The 13744-nt window shown below is 33.5% G+C and overlaps 1 pseudogene; it reads left to right on the top strand.

Annotated features, from left to right (window-relative positions):
* The first annotated feature begins 7023 nt into the window (after nucleotides 1-7023).
* LOC107889809 (pleiotropic drug resistance protein 3-like) overlaps nucleotides 7024-13744 on the top strand; it is a 34827-nt pseudogene continuing 28106 nt past the window's right edge.

The following is a 13744-nucleotide window of genomic DNA, read 5'->3' as shown; positions in this document are numbered from 1 at the left end:
GTTTTGGCCGTGCGAAGTAAAGTTCTCCAGTGTTCCAGCAAACTGGGTTCACCAAGATTCAGGCAAGCTGGTGTTCGCCAATAAAGTTTCAGCAAGGGTGTTCGTTGAGCAGTAGTGTACGCCAAATGAAGTGGTAAGGGGTTCGCCAGTTTTATTGCGAGGTAGATTTGCTAATGCTTTGGCAAGCTAGGAGTTCGCCAGTTTTACTACAAGGCAGGTTCACTAATGTGTTGGCGAGCTAGGGGTTCTCCAGTCAAAGATATAGTCATACTAAAATTAGGAAAAAAAGTGATTTAGTGTATCTAGGAACACTTTACGTGCAAGTAACGTCTTTCATAAAGCAAATAAAGTATACAAAGATATTTAGGACTCTTAGGTTTATAAATAAGATCTTCACTGAATATCTTGTTGTCAAGTCTCTGTTCTGAAAATTCTGATCTTAGCAATCCGAGTAAGTCCTTGTCTTGTTAGGGTTGATTGTCCTTAGAGCTAGGTTCGCATACATGTGTGAATTCTGAATATTCTGTTAGTAACTGTTTAAGTTCTCTGTTTCTGGTGAGTGATCGATAACTATCAGTTTATGGGTTTCCAAAGGTACTCTGATCATGTTTGCTAATGGCTATGGTTTTTCTAAAAGAAACCTTGTTTGTAAAAACCAAAAGTAAGTTTTCTGAAAGGTTCTGATTTAAGTTATGAAACTCTATTTTCAAAAATACGATTTTGAAAAGATGATTTTTAGAACACAGTTGTATGCGAGCCTTTGATTATAAGAATGTTTTGAAAGAACAATTTTAAATGTGTTTTTAAAAGGCACTTAACGTGCGAGCCTTTTATAAGCAAATGTTTTAAGCTCTGCTTTGTGTGAGCTCTCTATTTAGCTTTGTCTTAGTACGAGCTTTCTATTCTGTGAGCTCTTTAGTGGGCCTTCTAATTGGTATACCAATAGTGTGAGTACTCACTCATGATATGTCTCAAAACGTATGCTCTTTTGTGAGTTCGGTTGGGATATGCTCAATGAGACAAAGTTTGCTCTTTAGTAAGCCCGGCTCTGTATATGAGCTAAAGTGATATGTCTCAAAGTACATGCTCCTCTGTGAGTTCGGATGGGTAATTATGTACTCAACAAGACAATGTTTTCTACTGAGTGAAACCAGCTCTGTATATGAGCTAATGTGATATGTCCCAAAGCGCGTGCTCCTCTATGAGTTTGGTTGGGTATTATATACTCAACGAGACAAAGACTCTGATTGACGAACTAGTCGTACAACTAAAGGTCGACTCTATTCGTAAGTGTGAACTGATCTTGCGACTTAGTCAGACCCTATTTAAAGAAAAGTTTGCTAAAAATCAAGTGCGAGCTGGCTTCGAGACCAAAGACGAACCCAGTCTCGAATTTTTAAATATTTTTTGAAAGAAATATGGCCTCGCAATTTTAATCCGAGCCCCTTCTTTTTTTTAAAGCAAGTTTTTAGAAGAAAGGATTTATAACCATTGTTTTTAAACTATTTTCACGAAAATATGTTTTTCAGATGCGAACTTAGTCTCGCATCCTTACATGCAAACACAACACGCAAAATATTTTTAAACTAAGTTTTCTACTATTTACAAATATTTTTTTTAAGCATAACAAAATGGTTTCTGATTATTCACCGAGTTCTCCCCAAACTTACCCACTCATCTCTTACTTCTTAGGTAAGTTGGTTGTGGATGACATAGGTGAGGTTGATGATTTGGCAAAGCACGTAACTGATATGACAAACCATAGAGTTGGGCGATGGGTTTATGCTATGCTGTTTTGAACGATAGTTACAATGTTAAATTGATTATAAAATCCTTTTCTTAAATATAAAATTATGCTATGCCATGTCATTAAGTTTACTCTATTTTTGCGAACTATGTTATGGATTTTGCCTTTTGTTTCTTAATTAATAAATCGAGGTTATTCATGCATGTTTACTTTGTTGATTGCAATCCTTGTGTAAATTACTTGTAAGTATTTTATTATTTACATGCGAACCATTGGTTCTTGCGTACTATATTTACTTACGTACCCCTATTATGTTAGTTTTATTACATGCAAAATCCTAGGTATATTTAGCATAATTACATGCGTACCTTTAGCTTTGCGAACCCTTGCATATGTGCAAACCTTGTATAAGTGTGATAATCTTCTGCATGCATGTTTATTTCGTTTGGGAAGCCTTTCACTTGTGAAACTAGGATGTATGTGTAATTTAGGTGTTTAACGAGCTATAGTGTTCCTAAAGTTTGATTTCTCTACATGTGAACTGTCAAATCTTGTGAACTCATATTTTTGTGTGAGTCTATGGTAATATGCGAGCTTGTGTTTTTTTGCTAGTCTGCAACCTCTTATGTTGATAACGATATGCGAGCTATGTTTGAATGTTTTGTGTGGTGTTTAATGTAGTGCGAACATATTGATATTTCTAAGTGTTTAGAAGTATTGCCTCGCATGATTACATCTTCTGATGTTTTGTGCATGCGAGCCTTTATGCTTTGTGTAAGTGTTTTTTCCGCTGCTTTGCTAAATATTAACACTATGTTCATATGATATGTATAAGTGGTGTGTTGGAGGTTAGGTTGGGAGTTAACGAAGAGTCACTTTGGTGGCTAATGTGGCATGCTAGATTTAGGTCGAATCTTCTTGATCGTGTTTAGGGTGTTCCATGGCAAACTCTCTATGATGCCATAACTGAGCTATGGTCTTACATATCATACCCCATGTTTAATGCCCTGGCAGACTCTTTATGTTGCCATAGTCAAGCTATGGTCTTACACATTATACTCTATTACAACCTATCCCTTTCACCTCACTTCTAACATTGATGCTTAAACATCATAGTGTCCCTTCCGTAAGGCTTCGAAACTTCGCACATCACAATTTGCACCTAAAAGTTCCACATTGCCGAATCCTAACTTCATCTAACCTGTCCATAATTTTCCATTTGTACTCTACCATTATAAACATGCAATACATGCATTTCATAAATATATTATCACAGAGTATGTTACTTTTAGGCATGAAATCATAACCATTTCATGCATATCGGAATACATTTTTCGATACTCATATGCCTACACAATCTTATACATGCAAAACATTCTCAATCAACAAAGATTATATGTCATCATAGAACTCTCTCTAAACTCAACACATATTCATGTCAACCATACAACAACCTAAGAATGAAGTATAGAAACTCACTTGATGCTTCTTTGCCTCCACAACTTAGCTTTTCCAAACGTCAGTGCTTCCATTCTCCTGGAAACTGAGCATTACAACCAAAGCCATAAGTTAAACTCATCATTCTAGCTAAAAAATCCATTTCCAAAAACATGTAGAACCCCATCAAAGGTTCTAAAAATTTTTAACTCATTTTTCTCAAATTTATGGACACCGAAAGACTTAGAAGCTTACCAGCCCCCTTGCTTATCTATCCTCTTGATTTAATCCTCAAGAATATTGCTTCATGCAAAGAAAGATGAATATGTTTATATAATATGAAAATGGATGATAATTTATTGAGTGATGGATGAAATATGCGTGGAATCTATTTTTTAATATATGTTATGTTTTATAGATGTATTGTTTTCTTACTATCATTTAACCATATGGTTTCAATGGAAAATATGTGTAAAGGATATATGTATAGGTGAGGGATTATGGACGAAACTTGAATGTTATCATGTATATGCCACAAGATACTTGGGATTTATATGTAATGATATATTTACTAACCTTATGAGATGAATGTATAGGAAATGAAGTTTGGCATACGACTTGACGAGAGTAGGTTTGGTTGTTTAAATTAATATGATTGGTAAGTTAAGTTTCACTTATACGAATTTATTAAGCATTAAATGCTTACGTAATCGTTTCCTCTATCTTGTAGATTATCGAGAAGCATAGCCAGTTAGAATCTTTTGGAATGGTTATTTTGGCCATTTTTAAGTACTTGGATTATATGGTGATTTTTGGCATGTTTGTGATGATATGTAAATGGTTATATGTGATGTTATTTGGTAGTTAAAGAAATTATATCTTATGCTTGAAAGGTGGCTATATTGCTTAGATTTGATTAATGATGTTTTGGTATAAATGTGGTGCCTTTGAATGGTTGGATGAATTAGAATGTTAGAAATGGTATGTTTAGATATGTTTAAATGATGTTTAAGTCCCTTGAATGTGTGCCCAAATGGAATTGTTAGTTAAGCATAATTTGGCCTTGAAATGACTTGATTTTAGGTCAATTTTTGGGATCACATTGCTTGGTACACAGGCCGCCACACGGTCGTGTGACAAACACGACCTGACTACACAACCGTGTGTCTTTTGAAATTTCCTAGTGTTTTAAGTCAGTGAGTTACACAGCCTGCGACATGGCCATGCAACCCTACGCAGTGAGTTACACGGGTGAGGACATGGGCTGAGACATGGTCGTGCGTCCCTTTGTTCTAATGTTACACGGCCTGGGCTATTTCACACAGCCTGTCCACACGGCCGTGTAACTCACGTTTTTTAATTTTCTTCAACTTTTTCCCAAATCTTCTGTTTTGTTTCAAATTAGTCCTGAACTGCTTCTAAGCTATTTTTAGGGCCTTGAAGGCTTGATTTAGAGACCAAATGCATATGATTGATCGTATTTAATGTAATTTACTTAAGTAATGTTTAATTATTATATTGAGAAGTATTAAGGTTAAATGTTTTTTTATTGTACGGTAATGTTCTGTAACCCTAATATGACGATGGAGACGGGTTAGGAGTGTTACAATGGTAGCATGAACACTTTTTTTATTTTTTAACTTAGGTGCTCTAACAATCTATTTAAACTTTCTCTTGAATGGTTTAGTAGTTTATACTTCCTTCGTAACATGCACTTTGGCATTTTTAGAATCTAGGTCCTGATCTTCTTTTCAGTATTCTTCTTCAATAAGAAGATGATTTCTCAAAGCCTTAAGAGATATTTTTCTCTTTCTTATGTTTGAAGTTTCTTTTAAAGTCTTTCCAAAATATAGAAAGTTTGCTTGTAATGGAGGATACAAAAATAATTTCATCCATTTTCATATCATATTGCTTAAACTGATTTAACATTTTTTCAGTATCACGAAATTGCTCCACAAGAGAACGACCATCAATCATTTGATAATTATTAAAAAGAATAATAAGAAATTTATTACTTGTAGCATCTTCGATCATGTATCTTGTTTCCAATTTGTCTCATGGTTCCATAGTAGTGACCTTGTTTTGGTAGGTTTCAAACAAACCATTCAATATGTGGCCTATGCACATGTAATCAACATTGTGTCATTTTTTCCTTTCTTGGGTTGCGACAATAGATTAATTTTCATTCTCTTTCAATCTTAGAGTATCTAAAAGATAAGTTATCTTCAAATTGATAGTAAGAAGAGAATTTTTTTCTGCTATCGCCGAAATTTGCCACTATCAAACCGATCAAGCTTGGCAAAGTTAGAAGTCAACTCACTTAGTATTCCACTTTCATGTGTTGTATTAGTCATCATGAAAATGATTAGAACCTTAAAAATGTTAGTGCGGAACTTTGGTGAGGAAAATCTCTAACACAGGAACGGAACATGAACAACAACTCAAACAGAAAAAAAACGAAGCAATAGGACAAGGTTCCAAGACGTGTATCAAGCCACTATCTTTAATGTTCTATTCGCCTTTATCTATACACGGTATGCAAATGAGTTTCAAGCAAATGAACACTGAGGATACAATGAATCCCAATGGCTATTTGTATTTTGCACTGACGAAAATAGTTTACTAAGCATTGAGCAGAGCATAACAAGAAAATTAATTTCTATAAAAAATTTCTGCAGTAATTCTTTATAGAACAATTTAATAATAGTAGAAGATGAAGGACAAATCAAAATAACTTTTTGATAATTTTTTTGGTATCTCTTCCAAATAAAATCTCATTTTTATTTATAGGAACTCTAATGTCTTTTCATAGAAAAATAACTTTCAATACATGTTTTTTTCTAAATAATCACTCATTAAAGGAGACATAATTACTCAATTAATATCTCATAACTATTCAAGTAATATTACATGTATAATTATATTCTTTTATAAGAAAACCAAGTGATATAACTCTTGATCAATAACTAAAAGATATTATCCCTTTTCATTTATAATTATTGGAATACTTTAAATATTTGACAATATTTGAGCCCTGAATTTTTAGAAGTCACCCATTAGTACTATTAATATACAACATTATAGAATTTGAAGGTCAATCATAACAAGTTGGGATTAAACACAACTATAGGGAGGTGAATGGCACAGCGGATTTCATGACAAGATACACAAACAGTAATGAACCTAGTCTTTATGTTTTTTATGTACCACCTCACGGTATTAGCAAGGTCTTATTAGCAGAAGCCACAGGATTTGCTAGTAGCCCTCCTTTATTCCAAAAAAAAAATTTATTTATTTTATTTTTTTATAACTAGTAATTAGGATTATTATTATTATTTAGTTTCTCAAAATAATTAATAATATTTTATATTTATAAAAAAATTATTCGTAAATTGTAAATCAAATATCATGTATATATTTTCAAGGTCATGACTGATCACTAATCGTTCACGCTTCAAATACCAAGGCTGATAGAAAAACTATAAAGTATAACTTCATGTCAGCGTTTAGGTGTATGATTTAAGGAAGAACGGGAAAGGGCGATGAGTGTTAATAGTTGAGATATGGATATGCAAATAAGTAAGTTTTGAATCACATGATAAAACTTATTTAATATGCCTCCTAACGTAGCCATACTTATGGATGGGATGGCAAGCCAACAACACGTACGTTTATGTATTTGTGGGGATCGAGTATTTAGGATAAATGAGTGGACTCATAATAAAGGAAGCGAGGGTGCTATCGTTGAAGCCGGTCAGAATGGTAGCCATGCACTATCGAAGAAACAGGCAGGCTAGAGATCTCATCATTAAACAAAGGAATGGGACCGCAATGGATACATGAATGGATACATTTACAAAGCTTCCACCATCTTTGGAACGCGCCTCTTCATTGACAACCTCATCAAAAACATTCAAGCCGATAACTTTCGATTGTTACATGATATCATAAGAAGAAGAATACATTTGAAACTTTTGTAATAGGCCAATTTAGCCCAAGCTCACAAAAAAAATAATAAACCCAAAATAATAAACAAAGTTCAAGTCCAGTCCAAAATTATATCATTTGGCTCGATCGGAATGGTCCATTACTTGAAAAGGTTGAAGGTCCATCTACAAGCTTGACGCATATGGAAACATAATCTTCAAGGATATGCAATCTTAGATATGATATGCAATCTTAGAAGACATGATTTTGTAATCTTAGAGATTTAATTTGTAGATACCCTTTAATCTTAGCCGTTGATGTAATTGATCTGTACCGTTAGATTTGGGGAGGCTCAACTATAAGTAGAGGCCTCTCCCTTCATTGTAAAGGATTGGAGTTTGGAGCAATAATAACTCTTAAGAGCATTCACTCAAATTTCTCCCTCTCTTGCGTTCTTATTTTTTGTGGTTTGTTCTTATTTTGTTCTTCGTTCATCTTCATTTCTTTTTAAGTTGCTTTCATTTGAGTTGGATTTTGGTGGAGGAATTTCGTTGAATCTTCATATTGTGAGAGTTAGGCTGACTTAAGCGTTTTTTTTAACATTTTTATTTATCTATTTAATTGTTTAATCATTAATTATTCTTTTACTTTTATTCATTTATTTATCCATCAACTTTCTTATTTACATATTGTTCATTCATTTAACCATTATTATCATTCTTTTATTTTCTTCCATTAATTATATACTTTATTTGTTTTTAATACTATGTCACACATGTTGTTTATTTTTTAAAAACTCGTGTTATAAATCATCCATTTTAAATTGTTTGATTATTTGCTTTAAATTTTTTTTCCATATATTATCAATTGCAAATTTTTTTATACTATCTATTTTATATACCATTTATTTTTAAGATGTTTTGTGTATAACTTGCTCTAAATTCCTTATTACACAATATTTATTTTTAAACTCATTTATATATTATTACTTTATATATTACCTATTTTCATTTTTTATATATTATTTATTCCAAACTTATACATATATTACCTACTTTTTTATATATAATTTATTTATTGATTTGTATATTGTTGATTTCAAATTTCTTTTTCCCTTATTATTCATTTTCAAATTTGTTTATATTTTATTTTGCCTTATATTTTTTTATACTCTTTGTTTTAAATTCATTGGTCTTTGATTATTGATGCTAGTATTTAAATAATTGCCATTATGTGTTTTATAAATTGTTTATTTCTATTTTCATATTGCCGTTTTTTATCAAAGTTTTTACGCATCGTTTTAATATTGCGTCAATTTTCCCCAATTTTAAAAAAGAAAACTTTTAAAAATAAGGCAATATTCAGTACTTTGGAGCTTTGAGAAAATCGTGCCCTAACTTACTGGGTTTCGATTTTTTTGATCCAAATAACCGAATATCCTTTTTAAACTTTAATGCATGAGATAAGCTTAGTTTCGAGGGTTAAAATGTCGTATCCTAACTTACTGGATGTGACATCTTATTACTTAGGGACAATGAGGTATTAACATCAAATTCGATTTATTCAAGTTTTTAAAGAGGATCGTATTTTAAAATCTTTTCAAATTTTTGACATTAGGACGTTAATTAATCCATTAGGTACCAATTTTTGGGCATTACGAGGGTGCTAATCCTTCCTCGTGCGTAACCGACTCCCGAGCTCATTTTCTCAAATTTTGTAGACCAAAATCATTATTTTAATACATCAAAATGTTTTATTAAAATGATTAATCTCAAGGTGACCCAATCACACCTCAAAAAAGATTGGTGGCGACTCCCTTTTCGTTTTAAAAGTCGACCCCATTTTTAAAAATAAAAATGGTTTTGACAGAATACATTTGAAACTTTTATATGTGGGCGCAGCTAAACTGGAAAACATTTGCAGGGTTGGTGCAAAACTACCAACTGTTGAAGTGAGATATAAAAACCTCTGTGTGGAAGCTGAATGTGATGTAGTTCATGGGAAGCCGCTACTACACTATGGAATTCTCTAAAAACCATGATTTATGTATGTATGTATGTATGTATGTATGTATGTATGTATGTATGTATGTATGTATGTATGTATGTATGTATGTATGTATGTATGTATGTATGTATGTATATTCCAAGAATATATGGTGTAGCCAACCATGCATAATAATGGTCTAAATTATTTGGATGTTATTTCACAGTTTCCTGCAGCAGCCAAACTGATGGGTTCCAAATCATGTTAGTATTTTATCAGAAAAGAAAACTAAAATGATGAAGAAAACTGAACTAAGAAGTCAATTAATTGAAATGGAAAAGGTACATTTTATTGAACTGAAACTAGTTGTTTATATAGTAAACAAGTTAACAACTACTAAGTAAAAATAGGCTAATAACATATTCATAATCTTTAACAAAAATCTCTAAAAAATCTGAAATAAATCAAAGTTATGATTATATCTAAAAATAGCTAGATTATGATAACTAAAGAAAATCTTCAACACTCCTCCTTGCTTCAGTTGCTGCAAATACCAAGTGTAGTTCTCAAAACTTCAAATTTGCTTACTGGGAGCGGCTTGGTGAAGATATCTGCAACCTGCTCCTCTATTTTGCAATGAACTAGTATAATGTTACCTTCTTTTTGCACTTCCCTAAAAAAAAGCTTAATGTTGAAATGCTTAGTCTTCCCATGAAATACTAGATTATGAGAAATTGCAATGGCAACTTGATTATCAACGAAAATCTTTGTGCTTTCTTTCTGTTCAAGGTTAAGATCACTTAATAATTTTCTCAACCACAAAGCTTGATTAACAGCGGCTGCTACAACAACAAATTTTTCTTCAGTAGTGGATTGAGCCTCACAGTTTCTTGCTTCTTCGAGCTCCATGAGAAGACACCAAATCCAAAAGTAAAGCAATAGCTTGATGTACTCCTCATGTCATCAATGGAACCTCCCCAATCACTATCAGAGAAGCCAACAAGCTTGAACTCCTTCTTCTTGTGAATTTAACACCAAAATTATTCGCGCTTTTGGTCTAACAAACTACTCTCTTGGCAGCCCTGAGATGCAATTCACTGGCATAATTCATAATTCATGACAAAATATTTACAGAATTTAAAATATCAAGACGTGTTGCTGTAAGATACATTAAGCAACCAATCAAACTTCTAAAATATCCCTCATCAACTTTATTAGCTCCATCTTCTTTACACAGCTTCTTCTTTTGATTCATAGGAGTGCTTACTTCCTTACACTTTTCAAGCTTGAATTTCTTCAAGATTTCCTTAGCATACTTCTTCTGGTAGATGAATACTTCATGCTTAGCCTGTTTAATTTCCATTCCAAGAAAAAAAAAGACATCAATCCAAGATCTGTCATCTCAAAAACCTTCATCATCTCTTGCTTAAATTGTTCAAGCAACCATGTATCATTTCCCATTAGTAAGAGATCATCAACATAAAGAGAGACTATCAAAATATCATTATTCTGACATTTGACATAAAGAGTGGTCTAGGATAGATTTTTTTCAAAACCCAAGCTCAGCAAATGATCATTTATCTTACTGTACCAAGCTCTTGGAGCTTGTTTCAGTCTATAAAGAGCCTTCATGAGAAAAAAACATATTGTTTTCCTCTCATTTCTTCACAAAACCTTAAGGTTGTTCAACATAAATTTCTTCCTACAAAATTCCATTTAAAAAATCTGATTTTACATCAAGCTGATACACTCTCCAATTTATTTGAGCAGCTATAGCAAGTAAAAGTCTTATGGTGTCCAAACGAGCAACTGGTGCGAAGGTGTCTAAATAGTCCACGCCAAAAACTTGTGCACAGCCTTTGACCATAAGTCTTGCTTTGTGCTTGTTGATTGAGCCATCAGTATTAAGCTTGGTTCTATACACCCACTTGACTCCAATCACCTTCCTATCATGGGGCCAATCAACCAACTCCCATGTTTTGTTTTTCTCAATCATGAACAACTCCTCCTTCATTGTAACCACCCATTTTATGTCCTTCATTGTCGTAGCAAAATCTACAGGTTCACAAATATCTATATTACATCTTGCATAAATGTCAGTGAGCAATCTAGTACCCCTTGTTGGAGCATCATCCACCAATTCATTCAGCCAATTTTTATCTTTATCTATGGTTGAAACAGGAAATTTAAGCTTCAAATATGTTGTACTTTGGCCACTTTTCTCATCCTAATTCTATTATTCATTTTCCACGAAATGAACATCTTTGCTTATGACAATTTTCCTAGACTACGGTTGGAAAATTTTGTAAGTTTTTGCAACAGTGCTATAGCCAATAAAGACACTTAGAACGTGAGTAAAACACAAACAACCAAATATTTTAAGCAAATTTAAAGATGGTTTATGACCATACCAAGCCTCATAGGGTGTTTGATCCTTGACCACTTCTGTGGGTAATATATTCTGTAGGAAAATTGCAGTATAAGCCGCTTCTTCCCAGAACTTTTTGGGTAAATTTTTCTCATGCAACATACATTTGGTCATGTCTAAGATGTATTTGTTTCGCCTCTCACTAACTCCATTATGTTGCGGAGTATAAGGAGCTGTTAATTGATGCTCAATGCCAGCTTCTTCACAAAATGCATTGAAACTTTCTGATGTATACTCCTTGTCATTATCGGACCTTAATAGTTGAATGTGGTTGCCATTTTGATTTTCCACAGTCTTCTTGAATTTTCAGCCACTTCTGACTTGAATTTTAAGAAGAAAATCCAACACATTCTTGTAAAATCATCAATAAAAGTAACATAATACTGACTACTTACTAATGAAAGAGTTCTTTGAGGTCCAGAAATGTCTATGTGAATCAACTGCAATTTACAAGTGGTTCTCTATGCTGTCTTGGGAAATGGCTTTCTATTTTACTTTCCAAATTGACAACCCTTACATGTCGGTATGTGATCATCAAGTTCTGGAAGATCAATTGCCATTTTTTTGGACTTCATCTGCAGTATCCCCTGATGGTGATAGTGCCCGACCCTTTTATGCCACAGCATTGTGAGGCTTTCTTTGATTAGAAAAGCTGATTGCTCCTCTTGCATTAGATTGAGGGAAAAACTCCTTCCTGCCATATTAACTTTGAACATCTTCCGTCCTGTAGCATCCTCTATCACATATGCCTTTTCCATGAACTTCACTTTGAATCCCTTCTCTATTAATTGACCAACACTAAGAAGGTTTTGATCAATATCAGGTACATAAAAAACATCAGTAATGAACTTGGTACCTGAATAGCTTGTAATGGCTATAGTGTCATTTCCTTTGACTGCAATGTAGTCACCGTTCCCAATTCTGACCTTCTTAGACTTGGTACTCTTCAGTTCTTTGAACAACTCTTTGTCATGTGTCATATGATTAATGCAACCACTGTCAATGAGCCAACTTTCACTTGCTTCGTGGCTAGTGAAACAAGTTGCAACAAAAAGCTTATCTTCTTCTTCTTGATTTGCCACTTACGCTTCATCTCCTTGTTGCTGATTTTTGTACTTAGAAATAACAGTTTCATGTCCCATTTGGTTACACTTACTGCACTTTGCATTTGGTCTTCTCCAACACTTGAAAGGAGGGTGACCTTTCTTGCTACAATATTGACATGGAGGATAATCATTCTTTACTCCTGACTTCTATTTCTAATTTTTACTTTTGTTCCCAAAAGCAGAGCTTTCTCCACTCGCAGCGTGAAACTTTTTGTTCTTTGACCTCCTATTATTTCCATCATCTTGATGCTTAATTAGTAGAGTACTTTCGATAGCCCCTTCTTGCCTCATTATACGCTTTTGCTCTTGTGCTTATAAAGCACTTAAGAGTTCCACCAAATTAATCTTTGACATATCCTTCGTGCTCTCTAAGGTGGTGATGGTAGCCTCAAACCTTTCAAGTATTGTTACAAGAATTTTCTCCACAATCTTTGAATCTGCTAAAGATAAACCTAGCAACCTGACCTTATTGGCTATGTTAAGGAGCCTTTCAGAATACTCATTGGTTGTCTCAGTCTTCTTCATCTTCTGCAGCTCAAAATTACGTACAAGATTCAACACTTGTATCCCGCGAATTCTCTCGTCTCCTCGTACTCAGTCTTGAGATAATCTCATATCTCTTTTGCTGACTTTAGAGGCATAATTCATGTGAAAACAGTTGGTGAAACTACAGTAAACAAACAGTCTTTTACCTTTGATTTCCTTGTCTTCTTTTCTTTTTGTGTTTTGATCTGTTCCACGGTAGGTTTGGTAGGCAATGTAGGAATCTCGTAGTCTTCTTCCACGACTTCCCAAAGATCTATAGCCTCTAGGTAAGTCTCCATTTGCACTGTCCAAATCTAATAATTATCTCCATAAAAAATAGGCGGTGCAATCGAAATGAAATTAATTTTAGCTTCCATAATGCAGCAAACACGAACATAGGTCCTTCAAGAAGAAAGCTCTGATACCAATTATTGGTATTTTATCAGAAAAGAAAACGAAAATGATAAAGAAAACTGAACTGAGAAGTCAAGTAATTGAAATGGCAAAGGTACGTTTTATTGAACTGAAACTAGTTGTTTATATAGTAAACAAGTTAACAACTACTAACCAAAAATAGGCTAATAACAA

Source organism: Gossypium hirsutum, chromosome D13 (assembly GCF_007990345.1).
Source record: "Gossypium hirsutum isolate 1008001.06 chromosome D13, Gossypium_hirsutum_v2.1, whole genome shotgun sequence".
Lineage (NCBI taxonomy): Eukaryota > Viridiplantae > Streptophyta > Magnoliopsida > Malvales > Malvaceae > Gossypium > Gossypium hirsutum.
This window is presented reverse-complemented; position numbering and strand designations above follow the sequence as displayed.